Raw genomic sequence first — 9455 nt, 5'->3', positions numbered from 1 at the left:
CTAAGAGGTGATCATGGGATACCAGATCAAAGGCTTTTTTAAAGTCAAGGTATATGACATCAATCTCTTCCCCCTTGTCCAGGTGATAGGTCACTTAGTTGTTAAAGGAAACAAGATTGGTCAAGCAAGACCTACCCACGACAAAACCGTGCTGCCTATTCCTGAGGATGTTGCCATCAGCCAGTCTGTTGAGAATGGTCTGTTTGATAATCTTTTCTAGGATCTTCCCCAGGATAGAGGTCATACTGATGGGCCTGTAGTCTGCTGAACCCACTTTCCTCCCTTTCTTGAAGACAGGCACCACATTGGCCTTCTTCCAATCTTTAGGCACTTCACCAGAGTGCCAGTATTTCTCGAAGATCCATGCCAGGGGCTGAACTATGATGCTAGCCAGCTCCTTGAGTACCCTGGGGTGTAAACTGTCAGGGCTGGCTGACTTGAAGGTATCCAGCCTCTCAAGGTGTTCCTTCACAAAGTCAGCATTGATGGAAGGTAAGGAATCTCCCACACCCAGGCCTTCCTGTCCCGTAATGGGCAGGGGCATCCATTGGGACTGGTAGAAAACCGACGCAAAGTACCCATTTAGCAAGTTGGCTTTTTCCTGGGTGTCAGTTGTCAGTTGTCCCATCTGGTTTAGCAGGGGGCCCATCTGGTTTAGCAGAGGTCAAATGTTGCCCTTGCTTTTTCCCTGGCTCCCCACATATCTAAAAAAGGACTTTTTATTGTCCTTGATACTTGTAGCCAGTTGGAGTTCAATCACAGCCTTGGCTTTCCTGGTTTGCTCTCTGCAGGTTCGGACCAGTGCAGAATAGTTCTCCTTGGTGGTGGATCCGGTCCTCCATCCTTTGTAGGTCTTTCTTTTTAGATACAGGAAGTCTGCTAATTTCCTACAGAGCCAAGGGGGCTGCTGTGCCCTTTTGCTGCCTTTCCTCTGAGATGGGATAGACTTTGCTTGCGCATCCGGGATCGCTCCCTTGAGGAGTAACCACTCTTCCTGAACTCCCCCACCCTTTGGTTCATGGTCCCTTAGGGCCTCACTGACAAGCTTCCTGAGCTTGTCAAAGTCAGCTTTCCTAAAGTCGAGCACTTCTGTATTGCTGACTGACTTGCCAGCTCTACAGCGTATGGTGAAGGTGATCAGCTCACGGTCACTGTCACCTAGCTTCCGTTTGATTGTTAGGTCACTGATAAGGTCATTCCCCATTGCCAGTACCAGGTTGAGCTGCTGCTGTAAATTTGTCTGTGGTGCCACAAATCGCACACATTGCATGTGCAGTTTGTGGCACCATGTGCGGTTTGTGGCAGGGTTTTTTTGATACTGAGAGATCCCAAGTGATGTCTGTAGATGCCAGTGGCCCCAGTGATGTTTATAGATACCAATGAAGTGGATCAGCTGTTCCAGGACACATCCTGCTGCATCTGATCCCCTTCCAAAGACAATGGCTGTTTGTAGCCTTTGTCATTTCTTCTTAAATAATTTAGCTACTATCACTAATCTACACATGCACTAAAAACAAAATAGAAGAGTAGATAGGAAATTACACCTGCAATTCGTTAACCTGCAAGATTTGATCAAATCCCAATAATGTAAAGAATTATAACATACCAGAATATGAAATATATTTTAAATAAATTTATATTTAGTTTAAGTATAACTTTTCTTTTATAAGCTCAGGGACTTTTGAATTTGTAACACAATATATATCCATGGATGCTGTAACTCAGCAAAACTTTTAGTCTCGTCCATATAATAAAATACGTATGCTGGTCTCATTACCTTAGTAATCAAGCCCATCATATTCTTTAATATATTTCTCCTCACTGTACCTTTGTGAGGTAGGGAAATATAGTAGAGACAGAAATACTGAAGCACAGAGACTGATCCTGAAATAGAAAGTCCATGGTAGAGCAAGGAATTTCATCCACATCTAGGGCTAGCACACTAATCACAGGATATGTATTTATAAATAGGTAGCTAGTAGAAAAAGATATATCAGTGACTATAAGGGCTTGCTTATCTATGCAGACAGACAGATATCTATATCTTATATAGAAATGAAAATGCTAGAATTAAATGAGAAAGGATTTGCTTTCCCAAGGACCTTGACTGAGCATTAAGGATCAGCCTGGGGTGAAGAATGGCACCAACCTATACCTTCCAGAAATGCAGACTGCACTTACTTAGACATGGAAAGCATGCAGCTAAATTTCATCAGAGACCAGTCAGTTTTGCTATCTGGGACATCAAGGTTTGGAGCTACAGCTCTATCCACTCTTTCTGTCCCCTCTGCTCTTATTTGTCAGGGAAGGGGCATCAGCCAGAGCAGAGAGTAGAGGACCTAATGAAATCTTGATAGCTCTATGGCTGCCCCCTTGTTCCCTGAGGGAGACCTAGCTTAAAATTGAACAAAGGACAGTATGCCAGAAAGCAATGACAGGAAAATACAAGATAAGGATTAAAAAAAGGAAGAGGAAGATGTGAACAGAGTTGTAAAGGCATTAGAAAGCCAATCCAAGCCTTTGCTGGGTAACAAACACACTTTTATTATGATCATTATTAGTATTTCTAGTAGGTGCAACCGAGACAATATAGACAAATACTTATTGCAGGGGAAAACCCAGGTGGTCCTCCATTGTTATATTGTATTATTTTCTTTTTAATATCATTCTCTAATTTGTTTCCACTGCAGGGGCAAGGGGTTGTAGATCAAGTTGTGTTTTTCATGCTTTTAAAATTGTTCTTGGCAGGTGTGGAACTGGAATTATCAGGTAATGATGTTCTTTGCTTTTCTGCTTTACCAGATCCAATGCCAGTCCTTTGTTTCTCCATATTATCATTTGGTTGTATAAATTGTACTGCATAAAGGGGTTTGACTTGCCAGGCTGTGAACATCTGCAGAATCTGGAGCAGAGAGGAGTTCATCTTTAGTATCAGTGGTGTTGAATTATGTAGTTGCATTGCAGAACAATAGGTAAACTAATCCAGCACTGCTTATAGTTATGCCTTCTGCCAGCTGCTGGTTTAGCAGTACATGTTGTGCTTTGTATTCATCTTGCAGTGAAAAAGGTGGAATCACAGTGACACAGTGCTTCCACAGCCAGTCCAGTAGACTGAAAGACAGCTTCTGTTTATAAACTTAAATTAAATTAAATTTTCCTTCAGAAAATGTGATTGCACGTCCCATACGAACAAATGATTTTCAAACAAAAACCTCTGAAACAAGAATCTTTCTAGCACTGCAAGTTAGCTGTTTCAATTAGTTTTTAATCCATCACAGAGAATTGCTTTCCACAACCAATATTATATGCTTTGAAAACACATTTTACTGGGAAGCCTTTTTTCTCTAAAGAAAACAAAGGACTCAGGGATCTTATTCTCTTTAACAAGTAGTGGATGAGTAACGTCGTGCTTTTTCTAATAACTATAAAAATCTAAAGGTGAACTCTAGCCATTTCTTTCTGCATACTCAGATAACCACAATCTCTCAGCATTTCTCAGACATGGAAAAATGTATCCCTGCAGCAATGATACTCCCTTTACAGGTATAGAACTCAGGCACAAGAAGATCAGAGGCCTTGCATGTATGTAAGGATTGTCACAGGGTGTGTGTAATTATTCTTCAAAATAAATGGGTGTTTTACCTTTGACTACAAGGGGAGAAGAGTTAAGCAAGGCACCTAAGAAAGTCCTACCTTAAAACTTCAAAATTATTATTCATTAAGCATGGTGTCTGTTCACCATGAAAGACGATGGTTTAAAACGTACCATTTTTTTTGAGATGCTGTATGTTCTGCAGTGTTACAGGTGGCTATAAAGTCCAGTTCTGGAAAACAGACCTTGGGATAGACTGTTGAATTACTAATAAAATAAATCTTACTCTTCTTAGGTCATTGAACATTGAGGCATGTATACTGTGAATATCAGCAAAGACTGCATATACACATTCAAATGATCTGGGACAATTCTCTTAGATCTGTTTTCATGGTAAAAAAAACTTACCCAGAGATACCTGAGCAGACATTCAAATACTAAGCCCTTGAAGAGCAGGAACTTTGCAGTGGTGGCCCCTGTGCACATGCTCTGAAGACTTCTTCAGTCGTGTCAGAGATGGATGGTAAGAGTGCACAGGGTAGCCCTGATTGGCACCCTGAAGCACAGTGTGGGATTGTGAAGGGGGCATGTTGTACTCCCTGCTTGGCTGAAGCAGAAGAGTCCAGTAAGTGAGACACTATCTCCCTGGAGGGAGCATGTGGGAGGGTGGAGGCTGACAAGGAGCAAAGGATCCTGGGATCCTGAAGGACTGTGCTGTGGCTTCTCTCAGAAGAGAACTTGTACAAACATTCACTCTCCCAAGAAAAACTCTCTTGGGGATGATTTAATCGTGGTTGTTCCCAGGTTTTTCTTCCTGGAGTGGAGAAGCATCCTAAACATCTGTACACTCATCATTTCTCTTGGGAGAGAAGCGACTTCCTGGAGAAAATGAATGTCTGTACATAGCCAATGCCAGTCTGTTATGCAGTCTGTTGTTGCCACAGGATACTTGATCATGGTGGCTACTTAGTTATTGACTGAATTACCTGTTCCAAATCTTTATATTTTCCACGCTAAAAGAAAAAAATAATGAATCTCACATGTATCATGCAGCCTGCTTTTAGAGAGCAGCCATATTATTGTATTAATTTTGCAACTCTCTGTCAATGATGGTAATCTTTGGAATTACTGACCTCATCTAAATTATTTCACATACAAGTGCACATTGTCATTATTTTCCAAATGCAAGTTTGGAAATAATTGTTTTTAAACTAGGAAATAAATAATGGAGTAAGAAATATCCCCACCCTTTTCTATGGCTATCTAAATATTGAGGCAAACATTCCAGCCCTAAAGGGGCTGCTTGGTCATTTAGGCTCCTGTTGGACTTCCAACATGTAGATGAGGCTGACAGTTAGACCAGAACCCTCAGGATGCATGACGTGGATTAGAAAACAATCAACCAAAGGCTTGACTTAGAACCAGATAGCACACTGCCCTAGGTAGCACTGACCAAGCCCAAAGGTTTGGAAGATCAAGATATATGGAGGTCAATACCACAGCAGATGTGGGTGGTACAGTTAAGTTGAAGCGCCTATTACCTAATATTTTCCCCAAAGGAAATTTAAATCAGGGTTCTCTCGCTGGGTCTTTATTCAACTGAGAATGAGATGCAAGGCAGCAGTACTAACTGGAGATCTCTTCTGTGGAGACTATTAGAAAATCATTATGAGATTATTGTTCATTTCAATGAGCATCTGGCATATCCCTCTCACTACTCAAGTGGGGCTTCTGATTTAGTTGTCTTGCATCCAACCTGCCACAAATTGTCCTAAATTATGTGGTGCAGTAGCAGGCTATTCATGTCTTATTTGACAACTTTAAGAAAGTCTTGACATGTCCAAAATTAACATCTAAAACAGCTTCACCTGCTTACTATGTCATTGGGCCCTAATCTAGACCTGTTTTTTGTTTGTTTGTTTTGGGAGGTTTTTTTCCTTTTTAAAATTTAGTTCATGTCCTGTTAGATTTACCATGCTTTCTTGTCATCAGACTAAACACAAGAAAGTGCATCTGATCTTCTTGGTTAGATCAGATGACATAAGACAAAGGTCTAACTCTGGATTGAGCTTACTAGTGTCAGGGAAAAGGCTATATATCTTGTATAACACTATGATGTGAATATATATACCTGGAAAAGATTGGCACTTGCAAAGAAGCTAGACATTGTGCTGAATGAAAGCTGCAGGTGCATTATTGGATGCCTTAAACAAATGAAGATCAATAGTGTCCATCTACCTGCTAGGAATGCCCCATCAGACATCAGGTGAGCAGTAACAAGTGAAATAGAAAACACTCGGCAAATGAAAGACAAGAGGCACCCACTACATGGACACACTGCAGCTTCCGGTAGGCTAAAACCATGGAAAAGTTTCCTCTTGACAACATAGGGGTAGAAAGTAACCTATTTAAATTCGCTGATGACACCAAAATTTGGGGGGAGGTGAGCACGCTAGCAGGGAGTGAGAGATTGCAGAGGGATCTGGATAGGTTACAGGGGTGGGCTAACAGGAACAGGATGCGTTTCAATACGGACAAGTGCAGGGTGCTGCACTTGGGCAGTAGGAACCAGCAGCACACTTACACAATGGGGAACTCCCTACTCGAGAGCACGGAGGCAGAAAGAGATCTTGGAGTCATTATTGACTCCAAGATGAACATGGGCCGACAATGCGAGGTCATGGTTGGCAGGGCTAACCGGACCTTGTCGTGCATCCACAGGTGCATCTCGAGTAGAGCCAAGGAGGTGATCCTCCCCCTCTACGCGACGCTGGTCAGGCCACAGCTGGAGTATTGTGTCCAGTTCTGTGCGCCCCATTTCAAGAGGGATGTGGACAACATGGAGAGGGTCCAGAGGAGGGCCACCCGCATGATCCGGGGACAACAGGGCAGACCCTACAGTGAGAGACTGCGGGACCTGAACCTATTCAGCCTCCACAAGAGAAGGCTGAGGGGGGACCTGGTGACCGTCTATAAACTCACTAGGGGGGACCAGAAGGGTTTGGGGGAGACGCTGTTTCCCCTAGCGCCCGCTGGCATAACAAGGAGTAATGGGCACAAGTTGATGGAGAGGAGGTATAGATTGGACATCCGCAAAAACTACTTCACAGTTAGGGCGGCTAGGAGCTGGAACCAACTTCCAAGGGAAGTGGTGCTGGCCCCTACCCTGGGGGTCTTTAAGAAGAGGCTGGATGCCTACCTGGCTGGACTCATTTGAGTCCCGTTTCTTGTTTTTGGGGTTTTTGTTGTTCGCCCGCCCTGGCGGGGGGTCGGGCTAGAAGATCTACTAGGTCCCTTCCGACCCTTAATCTATGAAACTATGAAACTATAGCTGCTGAATGAAGCACCAACAGCCACACAAATAAAAATGCCGCATTCACAACTACAGATGACCCAGGAAGGAGTTAGGATGAACATGAAAACTGCCCCACATCTTTCTAAAGGTACAGAGCTGGATTGGCTAACATGGAGAATTTTGAACCGCTTCCAAACAGGGGTTGGTAAGACTAAAGTTAACATACAACTGTGGGGATACTCCAATAATGGAAATACTATGTGCAAATGGGGAAGAAATCTTTCAGACTACAGAGCACCCACTGGCCTGTCCAGATATAGACAAACCATCCACCACCAAAGATGTTGCCAAGTCTGCAGTTTGAGTAATAATATGTGCTCATTTCTGGATCCAGATATGAACAAGGTGACAGGACATAAGAAGAAGACTGCAACATGCCTTTGAATGTTAAAGTTCTTGTGTAGTACTCACATTTTTTGCATAACAATGAAATCCCTTGCTACAACAGATTTACAAGAAATGTTTAACTGGATGTCATTGCAAACAGCCATTCATGGCAACATATGCATGGAGTGACATGCTCCTATTCACTCCAAGTGAATATCTCTTCTATCCGTAGAAAAGTTTGTAGAGTATGTAATGACCGCAAGTCAAGAAGTAAAATGGTCTGGCCATAATGGTCAGTTTCAAGCACCCTTATTTTTATGAAACTGTACCTTTTTCTTTAAGCCTTCCTGCTGATTTCAGTAAAGCTATTTATAGATGATAATCTTCCATATAAGTAACAGTGGTGGATTTTAGTCCAACATAATGAAATATTGAATCAAAAGGCCTAACAGGTAAGCCCTTAGTACTCTGTGGGCATATCTACGCCTGATGCTACGTTGCCATAGCAATGCACTACAGTGACATACATCTGCTGGCAAACACTATGATGCCACAGCTACACTGCCACAGTAATATGATCCCTTGTTATAGCATGTCACTATGGCAACGTAGTGCCTAAAAATAACCATGCGTGGTATGCATGGCGAAGTATGGGCTGTTACTGTGCCATTTTTTAGTACTTCCAACATGGTTACAACCTGAAACATGGAACATTATCACATTTTGCCATTTGAAATGGAAATTACACAGCATAAAAAAGAAAGAAATCAAACTCAACAGCAACATGTATTTTCTAAGCCTATGCAAGACACACAAAATAATTCCCAGGGGGCTAAACATCTACAATCCACCGAGTACACACACAACTCCAAATATGCTTCACAACTATGTGGGAGAGTTTCAGAGAAACTTAGAAATTATCTTACTCACCTAACCTACTCCAAAAGAGATCAGCTCAAGAAGGAAATCACCACATGCTACAAAAACTTAAAAGAGAAAAATCCAGACATCTTCCCAAATATTATACAATGTAAACAAAGGAACTACCAAAGATTTTCTACAACATCCATTTGACATAAAAAGAAGAAATGGAACCAATTATTCCAGGAACAACTTTCCCAACCACAAAACAACCATCAGAGAAACAAAACCAACACCTTACAACACTACAACCTCAAACTCAATGAAAATGAAATAAGCGACCAATCCTCAATTATCGTCAGTCTCTCCATGCACACACTTACCAAAGCTGAAAAATGTGTCCTCTCTAAAGGTCTGAATTTCTCTCCAGAAAAATACCTTAATAAAATAAAACAACGTGGAGAACTAAAAGAATTATTCTGATGCCTCTGCCTCAAGGATTATTTCCACAACCAAAATGAATGCACTTTCAACAACGCTTTATCCTTGGACTACATTGAGGAAAAGATCAACCCCAAAAAACAAACAAAAAACCCATTAGATTGGACACCTCACAGTAGTCAAAAATCAAACCTTGATCGCTATATTGACTGCTTCAGGGAAGGAATGCAAAATTAAATAATCAACAACACACATCATCATAACAACCTCTCCCTCTCAGAGAGAAGGGCCATAGAATCTCTAAGTTCTAATCACTAAATAGTAATAAAACCAGCAGATAAAGGAGGAGCTACAGTAATTCTTAACTGTGAAGACTACATAAAGGCAACAGACAACTCTCTGACACCACCTACTACAAAAAACTAGAGGAAGAACCTACTCCCCTTTTCACCTTAAAATGCAAAATTACTATCAAATCATTTCCATTTGAACTACAAGAAAAACTACAAAACATGATCCCCCCACTACCCAATCCAGGGACTTTTTACATGCTGCGTAAAATCCACGAACAAAGGAACCTATTATGTCCAGCCATGGAACACTAACTGAGGAAATATCAGGTTTCATTGAATCAATCCTAAAAACTCTTGTCACCCAAAAAGTGAGTCTTGTCCAAGACAGAACAGCCTTTCTATGAAAACTTAGAAACACAGACCACCTTCCCAGCAACACACTCCTAGCTACCCTGGGAATTACTAGATTATATACCAATACCCGACACCCAGATGGCATCCAAGCCTGCCTTACATATCTATAAGAACAAGTTTAACTCAGAGTACAGACACAAAGATATTACTGAACTTACACTCTTCATCCTCA

At 41.7% G+C, this 9455-nt stretch overlaps 1 protein-coding gene across 4 annotated transcripts in view; it reads right to left on the bottom strand.

Moving 5' to 3' along the window:
- GRIA4 (glutamate ionotropic receptor AMPA type subunit 4) overlaps nt 1-9455 on the bottom strand; it is a 521444-nt gene that overhangs the window by 268853 nt on the left and 243136 nt on the right. The gene's annotated exons all lie outside the window — the stretch shown is intronic.

Source organism: Gavialis gangeticus, unplaced genomic scaffold, assembly GCF_001723915.1.
Source record: "Gavialis gangeticus isolate Ggan-Ray unplaced genomic scaffold, GavGan_comp1, whole genome shotgun sequence".
NCBI lineage: Eukaryota > Metazoa > Chordata > Crocodylia > Gavialidae > Gavialis > Gavialis gangeticus.
This window is presented reverse-complemented; position numbering and strand designations above follow the sequence as displayed.